General features: G+C 40.6%; 1 protein-coding gene across 1 annotated transcript in view; it reads left to right on the top strand.

Annotated features, from left to right (window-relative positions):
* LOC110949394 (protein tyrosine phosphatase receptor type D) overlaps window positions 1–24,804 on the top strand; it is a 376,478-nt gene that overhangs the window by 215,256 nt on the left and 136,418 nt on the right. Inside the window, 1 exon segment of the mRNA XM_051944213.1 lies at window positions 3,967–4,004. The gene's annotated coding sequence lies outside the window, so the exon portion shown is untranslated.

Here is a 24,804-nt window from a genome sequence, read left to right as displayed (position 1 = left end):
TCCTGCAGCTATATGCAGCACTTTCATGAATCAAATAGACCTCAGCATCAGCAGCGGATATTTGGAGGACTGTTAAATATTTGCATTATCAAAATGCAAAGTGGACATATTTTTGAAAACCTCAACTTTAAAAAACTCGGGGAAAAAAAGTTTATCATCAGACCATATTTTGTGTTATCTTGACACATCCTTACTGAGATGCTGATTTTATCTTCAGGCAGTGTAGACAGAGTGTAGCAGGAGTCCAGCTGAGTGGGTGGGAGTTATGAAAATGAAGGACAGCGAGTAGATCTGCTCAGTCATTCTCAGTGAAAAACCTCTCCCCTCTAATGCCTGTGGACCACATCAACATATTTCCCAGTTGGCACATAGTGGGCATCTTTGACTCGTCCATAACAGCAGAGCAGTTCTCACATCCATCTCTCCCAGTTGCTAATTGAGACAAGAGAAAGGCTTCAGCCATACCATTCTTCTCCTAAACGACTATTGGACGTTGGAGACCAGATGGTGTGTTTGCGAATGTCACCAGTAGCCAGTTGTTACATTTGACAATGTGGGCTGATCTGGCAAGTATCAGTACAATTTTGCCGCCTTCAAGAAGGAGCAACTGGAAAAATAGCACTTGGATTGATTTCATCCCTCATTCAGCGCACAGCAAATATTTTTGACAAAGACATATGGTGGAGAGAAGTGCACAACAGCAGGCTGCCCAGCCTGAGATGTTTTCACTTGATTGTTTCAGGCAACATGCACATTTAGACAAGCAATGTATGCAGTGTTTGCATGCAGGCAGGCAGACACACACACACACAGCAATGCTTCAGCTGAAACACAGAGACTGAGGGAAGCGATAAATCTCTGCAGAACCACAAATATCCTCCCCCCTTAGTGAGCTTTTTTCATTCTTTTCCCCTCACCATCATAATGTTTGCAAATATAATTCAACACATTGCTTCACGCTGAGATTATTAAAGCGTATTCATCAACCTACATGACTATTTGTCTCCAGACCACAGCACTGTTTGCCAGATGTTGGCCTGTAACATGTCAGGAAAGAAGTGCTGCCTCCAAACTCCACCTCGCTCAGCCCCGACTCCAGCTGAACCAATCTTTGAGAAATAGAGTCTTTCACCTTCAGTCCATTTGGAATTGGGGGAACCAACCTGACGTTCAAAGTTGCTTGCTGAAGCAGAGTCCCTGTCTGGGCTTTGGCAGCTGGACTGATAGCCAGCTCTGTGGAATGGCAGCTGTTGAAGGGCTTTTTAAATTGCACCCAGGTTGATGGGTGGCTGTCAGGAGGGCAACGGACAGCGAATTTCGAATAGTGAGGCAGGGGGGAAGAGACAGATCGGGGACGGAAGGGTAGGTGGAGGGAGAATGGAACTGGGAGGACAGAGACCCTGACACTAAGGTGTACAGAAAAAAAGAAAAGAAAGTCTCAAATTGTGGGAGAAAAAAAATGGAAGTATAATATGAAGGTACCATGATGGGAGAGGTCACATTAGTGCTGGAATAAATGGAGTGTGCAGGCCTGTCGTCGGTAGGGTTATTTAGGTAGGTTGCACATCATTGCTGTTCATCAGGTTGGATATTCCCAGACTATGTTTACATACAGCAGGACAGTATCACTTACTTTCCTCGTTTAATTGCCTGCCAAAGATACAAATGGAAATGTCAAACCACAATGCCCCTCTTCACTGTGATTTACAACACCCTTTGTAGTCATCAAATCTTAAAAAAAACCCACTCATTACAATAGCTACGACATGTTTCCCCTGGCTTCAGAAGGAAATTATTGTGAACACACAATGGTTTTTCAAATTAAGTGATGTGGAAACGCTATGTTTTGCCATTTACAGTGCAGTTGAACACTGTGGGTGTCATGTAACGTGACGCTTTCAGCCTGGCTGGCTAATCTTGCCTTGCTGTGGTTGTGCTGTGCAACAGATGGTGTTTTAAGAAGGTCATCACGTCTATTCCCCCAGTTGCTACACATGCTAGTTTCATTGTTTAGCTATATTTAAGACCTAATGTAGGATCTGTCAAGGTGTTGTCAGATGGCAGTTGAGTAAATACAGCCCTTGTTAAGCATCTCTGTGGAGTTCTCTGTGGAGTGTTTAAGTGTAAGCTGAAGAGGAAATTATTTTTGTACTAACTACCTAATTAGTACTGTCAAATAGGCTATTTTACAGTGTAGTGTGGAGTGACTAGCGGTAACGAGTGCCACCTTGTTGTATTTCTTACAAGTGAAACAGGCTTGGGCACATTGTGTCAATTTTTACTGAAGGAACCTTATTATCCAGAGTTATTCTGACTTTCTCACATTCTAGAGAATTTTCAGGTAATTTATTTTATGCATTTCCACAATATTCTGCATAAAACAAACAGATTGATTCCCTTCTGTTTGTATCTTCAGCCAACTGTCTCTGTGAGGTTCTGATAGCACTGGGGTGACTACATTCACGGTCAATTATTAACCATAAATCTACAAAAGACGGCAGAACCTCTGACAGGTGGCTCTCTTATTGCCCGCTGATTGCTGGAGTGTACCTATTAATCATTTTCTGTATTCCCCACGGGTCTAGAAACCTTTTTAGCGGAGGGATGTATCAGACACAATGGGGCTACTAATTTTCTCTTCCCTAACTCTCTGTTGTGTTTCGCTCTCTCATTTGCTTCTCCCCAAATTATACTTGCATCAGTTTTCTCTAATGCAAGATATGACTGATGCCGAGAGGAGATTAATTTGAAATGAATTTTTTTAAGCTCCTGTATATCAGATTCTCAAAATGTCTTTTTTTTTTTTTTTTTTTTGGGGGGGGGGGTTTGACACACAACAGGCAGACATGTAGAGCAGTAATAAGTTCATGGTAATTACAACAACAGTTTGAAGATGATTTTGTATTTCAAAATGTAAAGGATTTCTCATATCTGAGCAAATGACTGTATTCCTTCATTGCATTCAGTGAATCCAGGCACAGAATACATAAGCCCATGCAAAGCACAGCTTCATGATTACTCACCAGAGAAACGGTAGCATACTGTACATCAAACTGTAACCGTTTAGTCTCAGTAACTCCATGATATAGCTTGCATATAAACTAGGAATAAATTCCCCTTCAGGATTTTGACAGCAGCTATTCAGATACTTAGCCCTCATACTCTGCAGTCATATTCCTCTGCCAGAATCAATTGTGCTGGCAACCATTGCCAAGCCTGAATTTTATCTCCCAGCTGGAAAAAAAGAAGAAAAAAAAAAAAAAAACGAGGAAGGAGGGTGGGAACAGAGCATGAAGATATGCTGTTTATCAGTCACACGAGTAATTCTCTGTTCCATCTCTCACGATTCCCCTTTTGAAAGTGAGCTTGGTAATAATCTACAAGACCTTGAGTGCCTTTGCACACCATCAGCAGTGACTTGCCCCTGTTTTTTCCTTCGTCTTCTTTATTGGTCAATCTTTGACCTTTTGAGCGCCTCCCACATTTTAATTAGGACTAAACTAAAAAGCTGCTCTGTGCTCCCCCAAGTCCCATTTCCCCTTTGTTCTTGCAACTCTTTTTTTGTGTGCGCCCCAATGAAATCCATGGAAAACACACCACATTCAAGCAGTGATTGAATATCAGTGGTGAAGAAGGGGCTTTTGTAACGGGTTGGAAAATTACAAGGGCTTAAGTGTCAGACACATATGCCTGCCAAATGTAATCAGTGGGTAATAAACGTTTGCCCTTTACACTATAAAAAAAAAGCAATGGCGGCACTGAATTAGCACTCAGCTCATGCAGCAGATCATCGCATTGCTGTAGCTGTGATTAAAATTATTTCCCAACAACAAAACCTACTGTCTTCACTAACTCGTCTTGAGCTCTCCCATAAAAGGCATTAAATTTTTATTATAACAGCTTTAAAGGCTGCATGAATAGACTGTAAACTAACACATTTTTCTTGTTGTTGTTGTTGGTTTGCAGCTCTTGAACTGTTGGAAAGGTTGCTTGAGTGCAGAAAGGTAAGCTTTTCAAATCAAATCTGATTGTGTAGTGTACAACAAAGATGGGTCATGGCATTTTAAGCGTGGTTTCCATTTGTGCAGAGCTGCGGTAATGCTTGTTGCAGCAGAATGGAAACTTGGAGGTTTAAGACTGAAGGCCTCTTGCTCTTTCCTCGCCACTGTTTAATTAGCATGGACTCGGAGACTGGGGTGCCGCTTTAGCAATCACGAATCCTGCCCAGCCAATAAGAACTTGTGTTCAGCCACGTCTGGCAGAGATAAATGGCGTGCCTCGCCCATCATCTCTGTTACCCATGCAATAGTGCATTGTGGGAGGAAGAGGAGTGCCACAAATCAAAGTAGGCATGTGGGTCATTCAATAACAACATAAATCTATGAGGATGTTTATTGTGTGTTTGCAAAATGAACCAGATCTGCCTGAATTTGCATTGTTTGCATGGCTTGACATGTAGGCAAGACTACACAGTGAAGATGCTCTTGCCTTATTAGCCTTAACCACAAAATGGTGCTGCATTAGAGAAGAGTGCCCTATATTTCCCAATTGAGATGCTACTCATTTGCTGTATTTCACCCAAATGAGATTCTAGGGTTAGTTTTGGTCAATTCGTGGGAAATATATGAGTGTTTTAGGTAAGAGTTACTGAATGCAAACCCATTGCAAAAGACTGAGAGGGTGATTCTGCAGCTTGATCAGGGAAAACATTTGAAGATTTGATTTAAAGAAAGCATGTTTTTGATGGGGAAATGTCTCAATATTGGGGCATCTTTGAAACACGGAAACTGTTAGTCCTTTCTGAAAAAGAGACACGGCTCCACATTACATAGTTTGTTTGCATTTGTTCGTCAAATGGTGAATCTTACCCAATATGTGCAATCAAGGAAGAACCCTCATGTCATGTGGACATGGACACTGATTTATTTTCCTGTATGGGAGACCTACAATATATGCACATGAGTAAAACCGCATCAGATCTGCATAATTATACCTCGTGATGCAGACATGTAAAAAATGGCAATTCCTCAATCTCCCAAGCTTAAACCACACAGTCGGGTTGGAACATTGACTCCGCGACATAGATTCCACAGATCAGTCCAGTTTGGCCAAGTGAAAGCTATAATTAGACATTTAATGCTGTGAATAGTCACTGGTGAACGTCCCAGTCAAACACAACATGACTATGAATCACCTGCAAGCGAACGCTGCATCTTGAAAAAAAACTAATTACAGTCTGCAGCCCAAACATGGAAATGCGCTGTAGGTCTGAGAGCATCTATTTGACAGTGACGTTTTAGAGGAATTACTTCTGTCTCACTACAAGCTTACGTTAAAGTTGTTTCTTTTAACCGATTAACATGCAAACTGCTTCAGACAAACAGTAAGACGTGAGCATTTCCACTTTACTCTTGTTCCTCGTGTTTTTGCAAAATGAAACAAAGGATTTCTGTTCATTCATCGTAGTCATGTAAGTACGGGGTTTTTTTAGATCTCGAAGTAAAGGATTATAGTTAAACCCTTTTGTAACATGTCTTTATTAATAAAAAGATAAAACGATACTATATCCTGGCACCTTCTTATGACTAACATACACATCATTTATGTGGCAGTTTCAGCAGTAATTGCAGCAACAGCCTTTTCAGCTGTCTCCTGTTTCAGTGGATCATAGTAAGGGAGCAGTTTGTAGCAGTGGGGGCATAATTAGTGATAGGCCTTGGACATGTCATACTCTGTTAGTCAGCCTCGCTTTAATTCCTTTGTCTCCTCTCTGCTCCTAGCATTTACTCACATTGTGTCTGTGTAATCGTGTGTCTTTAGTCAGGCGTTGCTGTGCATGTGCATACTTAATGTATCTAGTGAAAGTTTGTTTGAACTTCTGCAATACTATAATGGCAACACAGATAATATATTGTACCCGGATGTAAATACGATCATGTTTGTGTTACCTTCTCTGTCTCAACGAACTTCTGTGAGTGCTCCTTTAATTTCCTGCAGAACAAAAAAAACAAACAACAAAAAAAAATCACTTAATTTTGATGATGTATTGTGAGTTAGAGAGGCTTCAACATACAGTTGGCTCATGAAACTCACTTTGGCTATAATTAGAGGAAACCTTTTGGGGCTTTCTGTTCTTCCCTTTTAAGCCTGTTGCAACAAAATGCAGGGAGAAAAAAAAGGAAAAAGATGTTGTGTGATGCCAAAAGGTAGACTGGATGATTACTGTCAAAGGCCGGTTTTTGGCATGATCAGCGTGTGTCTATGTGTGGAGTTTGCAGAGGGGTTTCTCAACCTAGGCTGGCGATGTGAGGGCGGATGAAAGCTGCTTTGAGGATACAGTATACGGCTGGGAGGAAAAGCTCTTCCTCCGTCACCTTCCCTTTGCTTTTCTCCCATTTTCCCTCTCTCCTTCACCCCCCCTCCTCCTTCATTTCCCTCCTTTCTACCCTCTCTCATTCTCCTGCCACTCTACCCTTTGCTATCTCTTCTTGCCTGCCTCTCCCCTCCCTCTGTTGTTTCCCTATCCAATTTTCCCTATACATCCAACCCACTCTTTCTCTGTAGCCTCTTCTCCCTGCCATAGCTGTCTTCATGCCTGCACTCATCTGTAACTGCTCTGCTCTCTGTCCTCCCTCGTTCACTTTTTTTCCCATTCATGTCTGAGCCCCCTTTCTCTATATATGAGGCTGGCAGCAGTGAAGGACACCATGGTTAGAAGCCTTCCTAAACCTGGGGAATACACGGGTGTGAACCAAAGCCCTTGTCTAGTATATCCTTCTTATTCATATCAAGTTTTCTGGTGCAAAATTCAGTCCGCACTTAACTATAGTTTGTGTAGTTAGTGCAACGCCGTGGCTTTAAATCTGCAGCTCATTTCAAGATGTAAATTCATAAATGTGGAGCGCAGGGTTCAGGTGCGTGCCCAGAGCCATTTTAGGAAATATTCCTTCAGCAATAGCACATGGCACCTATGCAGATAGTAATCTTTGCCCTTCTGTTCTTTCATCACGCTATATTAACTCTACAAAAAAAAGAAAAAGAAGATTTAGTGTGTTTTTGCAAGTGAACCTTGAACTTATAAAATCAGAGAATATACAGATTTTTACAGCTCTGTTTGACTGGATTGTTCCTCATATAATCTACTTCGCACACACTGTGTATGACAACTGAAGCAGAAATTCATGCATAGTAGAAGAATAAAGTTTCACACTGCACGTTTTGCGCATCAGCACATGTAAAATACATTATCATATCAAGGTCAGCAGCACCTGCATATCTTGCGCATATTTATCAGAATATTATTGCTCATAAAAAAACAATTAATATAGATTGCATCAAGGTTGTGTTGATATCACGGTGGACCTTTATACTTTCCACTACCCATCATCAGGAGGCAGGCTTTGACTGTGGCTTATTCAGACTTCAGATACACATCAAAGTCCACTGGTTGCAAAAAGCTTTCTTGTTGCTGACTATCTTAAGTAGGACTAATTTTCTGTGTATTCAGGGTAAATTAGGACTGCTTTCAAACTACCAAATATGGCGGACTGAGATAAAGCTCCTCACTGCCAAGCTCTGCTCACTACTGCAACAACAACAAAGAAAAAAAAAAACAGCCTGTTTCTGGTGGAAGAAGCAGTTCCAAGTAGATTTTAAATTCCCTGTTTAGTGAAAATGGCAAATGACATACATAGGGCTACTGTGGCCATTAAAAATACTTTTCATTTTTCTTTGATTCTCTGCAAATTTGTGAACAAATGAAAAATTATGGTTGGTGTTTTCCGCTTTTCAGATAGTTGTCAGCAGGTGTTATTGATTCTCGACACTGAAACAGCAGAGAGCACTTAGATCTGAGATAGTGTGGAGGTGGGTTGGATAACTTTTTAACCTTGAAAGGTGCAGTGTATGTTTTCTCTTTTTTTGTGCAACTGTCTAACTGCACTGAGAGAAAACTGACCTGATATACCTTTGTGTAAAAAAAGCCCCTGCTCTCTCCCTCAGATACTTTGAAATACCTGGAATCAAATTAACCAACAATCATTTAATTATTCTTTTTTCTCAAGAGATTTTCTCCACAGACTGTTAACATACTGTCTCTCATTCATGCACCTCTCCCATGTGCCCATGCTCGCTTACATCTCCTGCATTATTTGCGTGATCGTAACTCCCTCTTTACTATTTGAAAGTCTAGCCAACCTGTTCGCCATTGATTTTATTTACAATGCTTCTATATTTTACTCGGTGCAGATCAGAGGAATTGTTTCCAAGTGCATGCATGAATCAATGCTTCCCTGGAACCTGCGCTGGCATCTGCGCGCAGCTCAATACCTCCAATTTATGTTTTAATTATGATGATCTACTAAGTGTTGGGAGCTTGGCCCTGCTCTCACAATCGCCAACGACAAGCAACAAGCCTGGCAGCACACGTTGTATTGTACACTGAATTTTACTGCCGACATAGGCATACGGTGGGTTGGACTGCATTCATCAAATTGCCCTGGGTCTCAACTATGCTGATTTGTAGAGATGATGATGGAGAATACAGCCTCAAGAGAATGCTGGCACGCTAAAGCGGACTAAATATTAGAAGATACATGCACACAGTGGGAAATTGGTAAGACAATCTTAAAAGCATGACTGTCAAGTTGTGGTTTATTTCATAATTTGTTATCAGTTGTTGTATAAACACAACAACTGCTCGGTTATGACAGCCTTGTGTGGCACTGTGGCTCCAGAGGGGATTTTACACCCCCCCTACATGTTTGTTCTGTACAGTTTTTGTTTATCAGAACACTATATCATTTGATCACTTGCCATTAAAAGTGATTGCTTAACTCAGTGTGCCATATAAGTGGCTTCTGGCAAGCCTGAAAGCCATAAATTTTATTGACTCCTATAATTAGGACAGATCAATAAAAGTCAGTTTCTTTCACCGCTTCCCATGACTCTACTGGTTGGTGCACTTCTCTTGGTTCCACTGCAATGTGATGACACAAAACCACTATAAAATGCTGAGGGGAAAAAAAAAAAAAAAAAGATTTATAGTGTATTTTACAAACATACATATTGCAGCACAGCAACTTTTTACAGTATCAATCTGAAACCCAAAAGAAAAACTATGCTATTTTATAGAGAAAGAGATCTCCAGGGCTCCACACTTCCAGCGTCTTTGTAATTTGTTGCTGTTGTTTTATCTTATGCCATTTGCAGACACTCCACCAGTAATACCTATCATAATACAGTAGAAAAACGGCCCCATAGAGTGTTGCTGTCAAGACTCTTAAGTTGATAGCTGTGTCTTTGCACACAGCGGGAAGAATCCCTTTCTGTCAAACAACAGCTGGTGAAGACAACATGATGCGGAGGCCACGGACGAGTGAGCCATCAAACCTCCGTCTCTGACAGTATTTTGGCAAGCCACGTTTCATAAGAGTCTGTCTCACTCTGCTCTGCTTTTATGGTGCATGAATCAATAATAATTGTGCTGTGTTCTCACTTGAATGGCAGAAGTATCCCCCATGTGGCAACAGTCAAAAAATGGGAGTTCGAAAGGGATGGATCGAGGAATACCCAGAAATTAGCATGAATGAATGAATCACAGTTCCCCAGGGATTATGATTCATTAGCTGGAAAATGTTCAGTGCAGAAGGCATTGGTAGCAACCAATAAAACTCATATAACCAGCAGAATCTGAGTCTGAGTAGCTATGAAAAGCGAGGTTGCACTATGCATGATGCAATCCTGTTATTGACATGGATTCAGAGAAGATTTGCACAAAGCAATAAACCTACAAGCTGCTCTAGAGCTGAGCCAGTGAGGTGTGTGAATGAAAAATTCCCCGTAGGGAACTTTAGAGTATTACATTTTTATTATTATATATATTTTTGTATCTTTGTATTTCACCCCAGCTATATAGCATATTTCATGTGCAGTGTAGATTTGATCTTTCGAGCGAGAACTGTGTTATCAAATCAAAGCCCACCAACCTTATCCTCGGCTCCATCAGGGCCTAATTCCAGTCCAAACCAAGCTCCCATTCTCCTTTCCCTTTATCCCCTCTGAAAAGCCCAGTGATTAGAAGTAGACTTAAAGTCGACTATAGCAAATAAAAAAAACACACACCACCACTCCCACCCATTCCCAACAGGATCGTCTTGAATCCCCGAAGCCTTGGCCAGTTTATCAGCATCGGGGGATCAAGCAATCTCTCCCTCCCTCTTCAAACGGGCAGCCCAGTGTGTTCCATGGCCTTTGGTGTAATCTCTTTGGCTGTCGACAGATCTTGCAAGGGGTCAGCTGTGATAACAGGATCACTCAGGTGGAGACAGGGGAGGGGACCACTAAAGAAAGGGACGGAAGCTAAAAAGGGAGAAAATGTGGGCAAGTGGGAGGTGAGTGCTGTGAGTTTAGTGGGGGCTGGGGATTCAGATTTTTGCAGGAGATGCAAAGACAGAACTGCACACTCGTCTAAATACAAAAACACAACTTATTCAAAGACAGGAACTCGTGCTGGGAGGATTAATCAAACAACAATCATTTTAGTAATTAATCTGCTTAAGATAAGTTTCCATCTTTTCAAATGTGACAACTTTCTTTTAATGAATTCTATATTTTTAGAATGACTGCGACAAGAATTTGTGAGACGTCGCTTTAGGCTCATTTGTTTGTTATTATCAGGCAATGTATAGACAAAAGAACTGATCCAATAATCATAAAAAATCTGCAGATTAATCAATAATGAAAAGAATCGTTAGCTGCAGCGGAATGAGCAGGAGACTTTGGAGCCAAATGTAATGAAAAAGCTTCTGCTGAAAGAAATACAATTATGTCCAAGCTATTATAGTGGAAATAATAGAAAATCCAATATTTGGTTACAAACTGAGCCCTATTTGACATGGCTGGATGCCTGACAGAGCAGCGAGGCACCCTGACAAGGCTATTTTGGCCTGTCTGGCCCAGTCTGCCTCTTGCTGCATCCACTAGCACTCTGACCTGGCATCTTATTAAAACTGCTATCACCCGTGGAGGGGAAGGAAAAAACAACAACAACAACAAAAAAGGAGCAGCAGTGGACATAAATAGTGGAAAAAATGGAAAGGTGAAAGGTCATGCAAAACTGAGCAGCAACAGGATCAATTTTACGCTTGGCCATCCAACTGACATCAAGCAACAAACACACATAGGCAATTACTTCCAGCCTATTGCTCATGCTAGCATATAGGCAAAGTTTTACAAACATATTTCGTATGCATCGAGTCGCGCTAGCATTCATAGACTCTCCCTTGCTCTTCTCTCAGTTTTTTTTTTTCTTTTTGACTCTCTCTGACACACACGCTGAGAAGCAGCATGGTAGGCACTGACACAAAGCTAATGCCTTGTCACACAGGCTGTCAGCAGATTAGCCAGTGGATTACACCCCAGCCATTAGATGTGCACAGAGCGAAAGGCCACAAACATGGCAGAGAGAGAGCAGAAGAGGAGAGAGCGAGGCATAGTGTGAGACTAGCAGGGAAAGGGCATATTCTGGCATAAGGCATAGGAAGAGCCAAAGGAGAAAAAGTTAAAGTAGAAGAGACAAAACTGAAACAAAAAAATAAAGGAAAGTTAGATGTGGCGGTAAGGGGATGATGAAGCGGAAGATGTAAGGATACGAAAAATAAAAGGGTCAAGAGAATTTGCTGCAAGAGCAGTGGTAACAAGATAATCACAGACAGGACAGGAAAGGTAATAACAATGGAAAAGGGAGAGACATGGAGAAAAACAGAAAATCTGAAAGAAAGAGTGGGAATGTATCCAACAGCACACAAGGGAGCAGAGAAGAGGAGGAGAAGTTGTGCAGGTGGGAAAAGAAAAGAAAAACAGACTGGAGGAGTGGAGGTGACGAGAGAGACACGGGAGGGGAGAGGAAAAGGACATTTTAACGACAGAATGAGAGGCTGGGGAGGGGGAGCAGAGAGAGAAAGAAAGATGGAAATGAAAGGGCCAGAAGTAGAGATTAGAGGGGAGAGATGGGATGTGAGGCATCAGAGACAAGGAGTGAGAATACTCAGCAGTACATTAAAAACAATGCAGCACGCAGCAGGCCAGCAAAACAGATGGCAAGAAGTGGAAGATGGACCTTAATGTAGAGGGAAGAAAAAACACAAATAGAACTAAAGCTAGATTCAGTGAAGGACTGTGGGAGCTGATAACAGCCATTCAATCAGCTGATTACAATCAAATCAGGTGGGGATTTACACATTTGTCCTTACAGAATCCACAAACATTATGTCATCAACAGAGTTTTAGTGTATTTTGTCTTTCTTACGAACTTAAAACACCTTTGATTTCATTTCATTTTCTCAGCTGATTTTGCTTAAAGCTCAAAAAACTTAAATACATTCCTTTGGGTCACTTAAAGCAGCTTAAATTAGCTGATTTATTGGCCTCTATGAGGTGGCACAACTGACATAAAACCCAATTTCGGACATATTAACACCTTAAAAACTCTAATCATCAAAGTGTTAGCAAATAATTACCTATTTAGACAACTAGCAAAGATTTTGAGTCGGATCTTTAGTCCTTTGAAGGACATAAATGCTATATTGCTCTCTTATAAGCTGCCTTTATATCTCTAACAATTCCAAATAAACTGTAGTTGTGGCTAAGTAGATGTATGACAGCCCCTAACTGCAGCTCAGAACTTGGTGGTACTGCCAACTTTGGTGCCAATTCTGTATATTTCTTTGAAATGGGTACAAATGATTGGAAAATCCTAAACACATTTTTAATCCAGATATATGGCACATTACTTTGACCTTAGCTTTAGCAGTTATTTCATTTAATAGTTCATTTGGTCGATGTGATCATTTTTGCACACACAATTTTTTAAACATAAAATGTAAGTTTTCCCTCCAAACTGATTACATTACCAATTTCAATTTGAACCCTATCTGTTGCTAAAGTGAGGTTTGAGGTTGGACTGTTTTGCCAATGTGCTTTTTTTTTTGTGCTTCCCTTTTTTTTTTCTAGTGAAGCGATGTCAGGCCTTCTCCGTTGGTGTTTCATTTTACAATAATCTACTTCACTGCCCCTACCGCCGCTGCCACCTACAGCCCCCATCGCAAAACCACTTTGCAGATGTAATGACACATAATTGTCTGCTGGATTTGCCTGTTAGGGGCTTCATTTTGAGCTGGTATTTGTACAAGAATGGAAGGGGAGATGTCAAGTTAACAGGGGCTAATGTGAAATTCTAATATCCATTCAGGCTGGGAATTGTGTTCAGAATAGCCATGAGAGGGATGTCATACTGCGCTCGTACAGAAGGCACAAGTTTATGTGTGAACTGCATTTGTAGTATGCGTGCATCGCAGTATATTTACAAGGTATTCTGTGTGGTTGAGATGGGAAGGGCTTTATACGTGTCTTTGTTTGCATGTATGCGAACATGCGTGTGTGCATTATGTATGTGCATGCATGCATACGGGAGTGTGTATGTGTGTGTGTTTGACAGCAAGGCTGATGTCATTCAGGACGCTTTAGCTGGTTGAGTGATCTGAATGTGTGCTGTGGAATGAGCTGAGTCTCAGAAGTGCCGCAGGGAGATGGGGGGAAACTAAATGTGTGAATCCCCACAGGATATTTAGACTGTTTATTATGATAAGCCTCCGTGCGCACACGTTCCCCACATAAACATACGTAAGTACACACATAAACTCAAGCGCACGCGTGTAAAATGGAAGAATGAAAGGCAGAGATGAAGACGTAGAGCGGGGAAAACGATAGGGAGACAAAGAAAGTAGAGAAAGGTAAAAAAAAAAAAAGATTTAGAGATGTTCCCAGATATTCACATTTGCACAGTGATGCGTTCGCAGTTCGCAGCATATAAAAACTAATTCCACCACCAGCCTATCCATTCCCATCTCATGTGGGAGCCATTCCACCTTTTAAACCCCGTCTCACTTAAAGCGGGCCCAGATGTAAGTCAAGGGGCTGCTTTGGATTAGCCAGAGAGAAAAACTCATTTCCTTTGCCATTTTACGAGCATTTAATTTGAAACAATTAAGATATTACGGTGCTGCGGATTCACTACACAGAGTGACAGCTGGGAGCAATCCCATAAACCCCTGAGCCAGTGAATGAGGCACCTTGCTACTCTTTTTTTTTTTTTTTTCCCTTTTGCTCCACTCGCCTCCTCCTTCTCGGACTCCTCACTGTTATTTCATTGAAGCATTTAGCTTAAGGCTCTGTTCAGGTGAATGAGCTACCTTCGCCTCAGCTGAGATCTCGCCACTGCTGCCAATTACTTTAGAAGCTCATAAATGCACCAGTTGGCTGATGATAGAATGGCCTAATTTTCCCAAGACTAAAGGGGGAGGAAGTGAGCACAGAGGATGTTTACCTTCTGGATGGCTTTTTTTTTCTTCTCTCTTTTCCATCACGCCTTTTATTACATTATTGAATTTATAGCCTAAGTTGCATGACTCATCTTTTGGAGGAATAAATGAGAAGGATGCTAACTACAGGGGGCAGCAAATGGTAAGCAGAGATGCAGATAGTTGCAATGTGATCATAAAAGAGTGGTTTTTCAAAGACACAAGTGGCGATATTTGAATCGGACCCACTTGTTTGACGTCACGCAGCTGTTTTATTTCATGCCCTGTGATAGCACACATATTGATGGCCCCGCATGTCCTGTCTGTCCTACACTCAAATAACGCTGCCACTCCCTGACTTCGAATTGGAGCTAGCTTTGTCAGCTTTCACCCATCAATTCACCTCCTCCTCCTCCTACTACCTTCCACACTGGCATAGAAGGGCATCGGAGGTGTGAAATTGATGAAGGTGTGCTTGTGAAAATGTCAGCGGGGGGACCACTGGCCAGAAAAAGGGAGAGACGGGGGAGTATATTTTGGGGGGGAGGTGGAGGGGGTGACAGATAGGAGTGGCAAATGCCCCTTTTCATGAACACTGAACTGTAAAATGGAGGACCCAGTGCAAACAATGGCCATGATCAATCGACTATGGTGAGAGGCTTCTCGTAAATGCCTGGTGCCCACATGCACTAAAGGAGAAAAGAGAGGGAAAGGAAAAGGTGGGGAGAGGGATGGCGAGAGTGTGACTGACAGAAATGAGGTATGTGTCACTGTTGGTTTGGGGAAAGCGAGGTAGAGAGCAGAAGGAGTGGATGTACAGAGGGATAAGATGATGGCAGGAGAAGGTAAAAGGCTTTTAGACCAGGAAAGATTTAAATAAATGAAAGGACAATGAAAGGGGAGTGGAGGGAGATGGGGAGACAGACAGAGGAAGCAAGAGAGCACAATTTTTCTTCTGACACACCTATCTGAGTTCAGGCGAGAAGAAAAATTACAGAAAGGAGGAAAAAGAGGGAGAAGATATTAAGAACAACGGTATCTAACGGTGTCACATTATCAGCACTTTTAACAATATTCATCCTGGTTTATTTCACCCTATCTACTCAGACAATTCATGTGGAGAGTTTGAAATATCACAGGCCATCGCAAACTGAATCTCTGGGAGTACAATATATATAGAATGATGAAGTATGCAAAAATGATTCTCCACTATAACAAAACATGTAAAGAAGTTGACAGGCGTCACTTTGCTCTGAAATTAACCGGATGCTATTAGGACTGCAACTAAGAATATGATTAGATTTTTTTCTTTTAAAATAGCAAAAATACAAATCTTATCAGTCACAGTCTAAGGCATGGGCGTGTTTAGCAGTCCAAATTCAAAATATATACAGTTCACAATAATATACCAAAAGATAACCAAGAAAATATAAATTTGGCTTAAATTTGTTGTTAAATAAAAGACTACATTATTCGCGAATTATCAATGTTATGGTTGTTTAGGCTGCAACTAGCTTTTTTTAAATACATTTTCAAGGAGGTCACATGGTTACAGAGCAACTCGTGCATCCATCAGTCACCATGGCGACAGCTGTTTACCCCTTATGAAGGATGCCCTCTTTAATACAGAGCACCATTCTCAGCTGCAAATATGACTTCACACGAATTGATTAGGAGTCAAGTGCTCATGGGGTCCACTTGGGAAAAAAGTCCCTTTTATCCACTTGTTCGCTTCCACTTTCCTCCTCCTCTATCTGAAGTGCCCGAATGCAGCATTGATGCCAACTTGTGAGGTTCTTTGTGTACCAAGTACAAAGACACAAATTTCCGTGTGCATGATCTCACTCGCACGCATACATTAAGACAGAAATTTGTGCTGTTTTCACTGCACAGATGTCCTGTGCTAAGCTCCACAGAGTGACTGTCAGGCAGGAGTTGGCTCAATCTGTCTAAAGCTCTTTCCCTCGCTACCTTTATCTCTCTCTTCGTCTCTCTGTGTGCAGGCTGCTGCACACCATGGCTGCTCGCACCATCCTAGTTGATCTCTTAATGGACCTAATTGCTTCTCAGCTCATTGCACCCCATGCCAACACGAAACTAAATCAAACAGAGGTTCCATCTGCGAGCCTCGTCGCAAAATCTGATTCCGCTTGACATCATAATAAGGTGATATTGACTATTCATGACTCAGCGTTTCCAGAAAAGATGAGTAAGCGCGCGGCTTTCATCACGGCGTGAACTGTGACAGGCAGTAGCGTTCAGGTCATAAAAGAGTTCAGGTTGCCCTCCTTAGGAGTGCAGCCTGTATTGTGTTCTCGCTGTCAATATGCCAGTGACCCTCTCAGTGGCAGGGAATTTACCATGCATAGTTGCACCCTGAAATATGGATTATAAAACTAATACACCCAAGGAATAGATGCTGTCTCCCTGTAGCACTATCAGTAGTTATGTCTGCTTCTGCGGTCTCACTGGTGTGGCTTTTGTTTGCCACACTGATGTGATGTTCTCTTGAAAGCTAATCAAAGCTGATCAGACATGAAACAGCCCTGTAGTCTGCTCCTCTGATCTGAGGCAATGCCACACCGGACTAAACATATGCTGAAGATACGACTATATGCTCTCAGCACTGCAGGTATTGTGACACCACGCCACAGTCAACTCCATCAAATACAGTTAATGTCTAACGCAAAACAGTTGGCAGCAGCAGAAGCAAGAAGACTGTGTCCAGGTTCATTTGTCTTTATCCAACGCTGCAAAGTTGCAGTACAAAAAAAGATATTGAAAAACTATTTTTTTAAATTAGCATTTCAGTATGAGTGGTGGGGTTTTGTATGTCCTACACTACATTTTATGCCAAAGTTGTAACAGATTTGCACATGAGAGATTTCCATGTTTTCAGTCTGCGCTTTTCTCACTGGCTCGAAGCGGGCGAGAGTTACAAAAATGTCAGTGTTCCATATGTCTGTGCAATCCAAGTTTAGCAACACTTAAATCAAAATGTGATGGCTGTTGTAGAGTTGTCTGCTCATGTTGCTCGCAGTGTCAATCAAATCTGAACAGACTACTGCAGATGAAGTGATATTTGTTTGGTTTTCAATAAAGAACAACTAAGGATGCTTTTCAAAATTTTAAAATTGATTGTTGCTTGTTTAGGCAGAATTATTAATAATTACAGAGGAATATTTCAAAATTAAAATGTACTTTAATGTATTGTAAGTAAACCCTTCTTTCTCTAACTAATGCATGATTAATAGCACATAGTTTTCACATTTCGGCACCAGACAAACATCTTCGATCCAGGTAACTCTCTAAGGGACTAATCTGAAAACATAAAAAAATGTTAGTTTTAAGATCTGGCTTCAGGAGCTATAAAATAGTGTTTTTCCCTGAGGGACATATGATACGACTGTGAAGTCTCAAAGTTATGTAGGTCAGTAAGTAAATTATACAGCTCTTATCTGTGATTGTGTAAAGCTGTGTATACAGCTGTCTGGCATCTGACCAAAAAAATTAACTACTTTCCTATCACGTCTGCAATTACAGCAATTCTCAAACTTAACAATCATTTCAACCACAACATAAAATCTTGCTTTGTCCATGATGAACTCTGCAACCATTAAATCTGCCAGTTTTGACTTAATGTTAATTGCTCACGAAAGCACGACTTTATGCTTTGCCATCCATCATATCTAACAGATTCCAAGAAGGAAAGAAGTATTAGATGTCTCGGCCAAGGACTGGAGTTGGGTGTTGGTTTACATTTTTCGTGCCTTGGAGATGTGTGTAATATCACCTTGGCATTTGTTGCTCTTAGCCCACCACCCCACCCTTCTCCTCCTGCTCCTCATGACTGCTTGGGCAGCGGCCATAAACAAGTCAATCTCCATCCGTCTCAACACATTGGATTAGATTTATCCGCTTAAGATAGATTGTTATCCCAAAGAGCGTGAGTCGCGCTTGATGGGGAAATTAATTTTACGATGACTGGTTTACTTGATCAGGGTTGTAGGAGAGGTAGGGACCATAAATGCATCAACTCTGGGGCGTGAGGAGCCAAAAACAACAATCCTTGTTTTCTGTTTTTTTTTTTTTCCTTTTTTATTCAGACAAGTTGTCTCTCTTCTCAGCAGATTTATACATGCTGTTGTCTTTGGGTCACAGAAACTACAGTAATGACTGGACTGACAGTCATTTGTAAAGTGTCAGCAACTTGTCAAGGGTGAAAAGGTCTGCACCTCAGGTGATAGGGAGATTGAGAGTGAACGATATTGGATCATCATATACGGTATGTCTGTCAAACATTAAATGTGAAATTTGTCCATTTTGTATGTAGAATTTTACATTATTATTATTTTTTTTTTTTAAGGGCTGAATGATCAGGCACACGGTGCAAAGTACCCAGGATGGAAATACTTTCTTTGGAGGAGACATCTTTCTGAAATAGCCGTCAGCAAATCTTAAGTGTTACACTGATATGGCAATTATTGGATTGAGTTACAATGGAACTGACCTGAGCTTGTTGAGCAACAAATTCGAGCCTGAGCCTACAGTAGCCCTCAGTGCAAATTCATCTGACAAGCATCACTTAGAACCTCTTTAAGCAGACTACAGGCAAAGCGCTTTTCTTGCAACTAAGAAAATCAATCATTGTGCTCTTTACCTCTGTTGCCTTGTCTGTTTCTGAACCACACAGTTTAAAGCCGATACGCAACAAAGCAATATGACTTTAAGATGTAATTTTATCCCTGCGGAGATAAACAGCGCACCCTGTTACAAAGACATCCGAGCAAACTAATCTGTTTGCTTTATACGGTAGCTTGCATTGTCCACAAGGCCACCATTGAAGACACCGGTGAGAGAAAAGGTTTCATTTAAGGAGAAAAGATGCAGCGACTCTAGAAGGAGCTGTCAAGGACTATGCTTGTACAGTGCTAAAAAAGCATATTACAGTATTAAACAAAGGATGAAAGTCTACAGCAATGCTAGTGTCTGTCGGTGATAAATGCTACCTTGTGTATGCTCAGATGCTTACAAGTTGATGTGGGTATAATGTTTACTTTATTTTTGGTTTAATGTGTCATTGTTGTATTTAATTATTTAAAAAGTAGCATTTAAAAATAATAATAATGGATTAGATTTATATAGCGCTTTTTTTGCCCACTCAAAGCGCCTCACACATTCTCGTTCTGGTGGTGATAAGCTACATTTGTAGCCACAGCTGCCCTGGGGCAGACTGACGGAAGCGTGGCTGCCAATCCACGCCTACGGCCCCTTCCAACCACCACCAACATTCACACGCTTTCATACACCAGTGTGAGAGCAGCACTGGAGGCGAGGCGGGTGAAGTGTCTTGCCCAAGGACACAACAGCACATGACTAGGCAGGAGCGAGAATCAAACCGCCAACCCTTCGATCATTGGACAACCCGCTCCACCACCCGAGCCACAGCCGCCCCAAAATTATGTGAAGAAATGAGGAGACTACTGAAGTTGGTACAGTAATCCCTTCAGACAGATATAAGTGCTGGTACCAGATGCCGTGGCTGTTAATTGAATTGTTGCTGGAACTTAACTAGTTAAAAAAAGGTGTGCTAATACATTCAGTGGTGCGAATATATCCACAAGATGCTGAAATATTTCACAGAATAAGTGAAATTGTGACCCGCTAGTGATGTAATAAGAAAAGCCAGAGAATCAGGGCAGCTAATATCTTTTAGGGTCCATGAATGTCTTCAAAATGTTGCTGCCAATAACATCAGTATTTCACAGTATTTCATAATATGTCTCTGTTATGTGGCATGACTGTAAACAGAACAATATTTCAATATTTACGATGCCAGCTAACTTCATCAGTACACAAGGCATGCAAGTAATTTACCAGCCTCCTACCATGTTGTTTTTTTTTTAAACAAGGCAAAAAAAAGAAACGTAACGAGAATATTCTATGCTAATTAACTTCGTAAAATCATCCCCAAAGATTTGCTGTGTAGGCAGGTGCACAGTGAAACACATACATCAAAAGACTTGCTTACATTATTAATCTAAAGCAAATGCATATTGATATGGTATAACCTTTAGCATCCTTGCCAGCATTTGCATTGTATTTACATAGTAAATGTCAATCAGTGCTACACTTTGCATGACCCCGCACACATATGGATGTAAACATACCCGAGGCAGTTCAAACATAGTTGACTCAAGAATTAAGAACATACTGTCACTGTTCGACAACAAAGAAAACATGTTCCAAGGGAGCCTTTTTAAATGGCCCTCCTACTGTCATGGGTATAATAGGCAAATATGCAGCAGGTGGCAATGCATTTTCTCAGCTCAGCAGTCATGGATCCGTCTTATTGAAGGACAGTTGGTTTATGGACTAGCACGTCCTGATGGACAACAGAGCTGAGCCACAATAGGCCAGTGAGAATTGATAAATCCTGCTCTTGCTCCCATATATTACCAAACAAGTGCGATAAATGGTGCCATTATTATAAAAGGACAAGGTTAGATTAAGAACAATATAGTGAATCTACTAACTAGTGTTATCCAAATACATTTTAAGATCAAGAATATAGTCAAGGGATTTGAAATAAAATCAACTATTATAGTCATGAATCAAATATCGGCCAGTCAAAATTATCCTAAAGCAAACTGAGGCTTGAATATCTGCGAATCTTCTTCACAACTAAAACAGCGCTTCAACTTTCAGTCTACGCTCCTGATAAATAACACTATTTTGCAAACAGTCGCTGTTGTGAAAGTCTGATAATCAGACATTTGTGATCTACAGTACGTTGTGCCTCGAGACACGACGATCTCACTCCCACAAAGCTTTCTCATAGCCAGCAGTCGAGGGCAACAGTTCACAGAACAGTAATTTCATCAAGTTTCTCTATTGTTCTTTGTCACATAAACCGACACTTTCTTTTGGCTTATGAATCTACATGTGCAGACGATATCAAATTCTGCCCATAGAAAGCGGAGCTGGAGATAATTTGCAGGTATAAATCACAGTCACCGTTACTCAATCGGACGCATGACATGTCTGAGTGCAGGTAGGAAAACAGATCTGCTGACTGCAGTAGTCTGTCTCTCAGAGTACTATTGTTGGATGCTAGATGTTCGTGTCTGCGGGGCGAAGTTGTTCATCAGAGGGTTTGGGTTGCTGCCACAGAAGCAACTTGTCTCAAAACACAATTGGTCATAGTCATATGTCTCCTCGGGCCATTGCTGTTATTTTTCTGTAGCCCTACATCAGAAGATCATGCACATGACTGCATTATATTATCCCATTTGTGCCCAACATCGTGTCTATTCAGCGGCATGAATGTGAATGAATCACGTCTTGGAATCATTCTGTGAAATGTGTAATCATTACACATGGATTATGGAGGTTACTGTTCAACAGGCTGACCCAGGACTGTATAATGCTGTTTGTGTAGGCATCTTTCCTACATACAGAAGCAGTGCCTTTCATACAAAAATGCAAAAATAACGCAGATGATGCACCTTCCGAATAGACGTCTGTGCACATTTAAGCCTAAACTCACAACAGAATCAATATAATATCCCTACAGGGATTTTAAGTGTGCCTGTGGCTCTTAGTAATGGGTTTACAGTGACCTTATTGTACGTGATGGCTATTTTTTTATGGAGTTTGTACTGACATTACCCTAACCATTATGAGTATATGATGCCAGGCTTCGCTCCTCATCAACATGGGTGTTGGTGGGGGAAAGTATACTCTAGTAATACACAGAAGTGCCACTTGTATCTAACTTGAACTGTCATTATATGCTTCTTGACAATTTTACTGCACAGCCTTTTAAAGGAAAAACTTACATTTTTCACTCCACCATGTTCTTTTTGAAGTCCACTAGCTATTGTCACTGGGGAGAATTAATTAAGTCTTTTTCCTCAGGTAGCATACTTACTGTGAGTACATTTTTAAGGTACTTTACTTAAAGTAGGCACTTTTAGTTCCACAATATTTTTTTTGTTTTTTTGACAGCAAGAGTTTGTAGGTGTATCAGATGAAGAATTGATATGAGACACACAAACACCTTTCAAATATGATGCATTTTTGTCGCTTCAGCTATAAGTGTGTGAAATTGTTAAAATGATCTCTAATTTGATCAACTAAAATATAAATTCCACTTTAATTTTTCCATGATATACAGCATTTTTACATTAGCTGTCTCCATAGCATGATGTTCTATGCATTTTTATAGTGTAACGTTAGAAAAATTAATAAAAATGACAAAATTCTAAGAAATTTCACAAACCTTGAATAAATGCCGATGTAGTTATTCAATTTTTAGAAAAAGAGCTAAAAAGTTGGTGCAGTTGTTTTTTTTTTCAATCGTTTTTCTCATTGCAAACTTTTAACTGACATGACTGGTAAGCTGTTTTTGCTTGTTTTGCTGTTTTTGTCTTTAGACTGCATGAAATATGGCTAATATATCAAACAACATTCACATTCTACTTCTACTACAATCCGTTTTTCTCTCATAGATGACCAAAGTTTTGCTTGTTTTTCTTTCTTGAGTTTTTTTGTGGCTGATAGCAAACAACTAGGGATGCGTTCTAATATTTATACTTCTATGCTATAGTGTTTGCCAAAAATAAAAAGACTTACTATGTCTCAGTACATACTAATGCAAAAACAAATAGTAAGTTCAAGCAGTATGTAAGAGCAAAAATACCAGGAATTCCTTCTACATCCGGTCAGATTTTGAAGTGTCCAATTCTGCATGCTTTTCCAGGCATTCCGACCCACAATCCTCTGCACAGTTAGGTCACATATGTCATGGTGTCTCATGCGAGTATAAACAAGCTTGAGCTAATTTCGCACTATAGACTGTGGCAGTCAAACTTTAATATGATTATGAAGTAGTTTGTCCCAGTTGCACGCATACTTCTTGAAACAGAACACACTTTGTAAGATACTATACACTTAGGGGAGAAAAAATCAGTTTGGAGCATAGCTGGATTTATTACCAGCTACTTTTACTCTGTTTCTTACTGCCATGTGTAATGTAACCTGTATTGCCATCTTCTGACAAAGGCAGTTAGTGGAATCAAGCCTTTGTCGTATTTTCTTTCTTTATAATTTCTAAATTTGCTTGATTTGGAATCATGGCTACTGTGACATGTGTGTTTTACCACAAAATTGTGTAAGTTGGATTTTATGTACACACCATTGTAAACCAGGGTAAGATGCATTAATGTATTTTAATCGGTCGACAAGGCTAACTCGCTGAATTTGTTTTGTTATTTAGTGAGGCTATATTAGCTTGCCGTAGCATTAGCCAACTAGGTCAGGCTTTTTTCACAGCTCCATTGATTGGTGATTTGATACTATTTTTAGGTCAGGAATTTAAAAACTTGTGATAATAAAGTGTAGTAAAGTTTTAACCGCTGTATCTATGATTTCTCGTGTTGATAAATTCTAAATTATAATATATATATATATATATATATATATTTTTTTTTTTTTTCCCAAAAAATCAAAACTTACCAGTCAGAAGTTTGGACACACCTTCTCATGTAATAGTTTTTCTTTATTTTTATGACTATTTACATTGTAGATTCTCACTGAACGCATCAAAACTAGGAACGAACACATGTGGATAAAGTGTGAAATAAGTCAAAACATGTTTTATGTTTTAGATTCCTCAAAGTAGCCACCCTTTGCTTTGATTACTGCTTTGCACACTCTTGGCATGCTCTCAAGGAACTTCTTGAGGTCAACACCTGAAATGGTTTTCACTTCATAGGTGTACCTTGTCAAGGTTAATTTGCGAAATTTCTTGCCTTCTTAATGAGGTTTGGACCATCAGTTGAGTTGTGCAGAAGTCAGGTTGCTACACAGTTGACAGCCCTGTTTGACAACTGTTTGAATCCAAACTGTGGAGAGAATCAATCAGCTAAGTAAAGAGAAACAACAGTCCATTACTTTAAGAACTGAAGGTCAGTCAGTCCAGAAAACTGCAAAAACTTTGAGTGCTTCCCCAAGCTGTAGAGGCAGAGCCCAGATAAATGCCACACATAGTTCTCGTAGGAGACACATTTCTACATCAACTGTTCAGAGGAGACTGCGTGAAACTAACTGCTGAGAAACTACTACTTAGGAAAAACAACAAGCAGAAAAGATTTGTCTGGGCCAAGAAACACAAGGAATGAACATTAGACCAGTGGAAATTTGTGCTTTGGTCTGATGAGTCCAAATTTGAGATATTTGGTTCCACCCACCATGTCTTTGTGTGACGCACAAAAGGTGAACAAATGGTCTCCACATGCATGGTTCCCACCATGAAGCATGGAGGAGGAGGTATGATGGTGTGGAGGTGCTTTGCTTGTGCCACTGTTGGGGATTTATTCAAATTTGAAGGCACACTGAACCAGCATGGCTACCACAGCATCCTGCAGCAACATGCCATCCCATC

This window comes from Acanthochromis polyacanthus, chromosome 23, assembly GCF_021347895.1.
Source record: "Acanthochromis polyacanthus isolate Apoly-LR-REF ecotype Palm Island chromosome 23, KAUST_Apoly_ChrSc, whole genome shotgun sequence".
Classification (NCBI taxonomy): Eukaryota; Metazoa; Chordata; class Actinopteri; family Pomacentridae; genus Acanthochromis; species Acanthochromis polyacanthus.
Note: the sequence above shows the minus strand (reverse complement) of the source record. Positions and strands in the feature narration are given on the sequence as shown.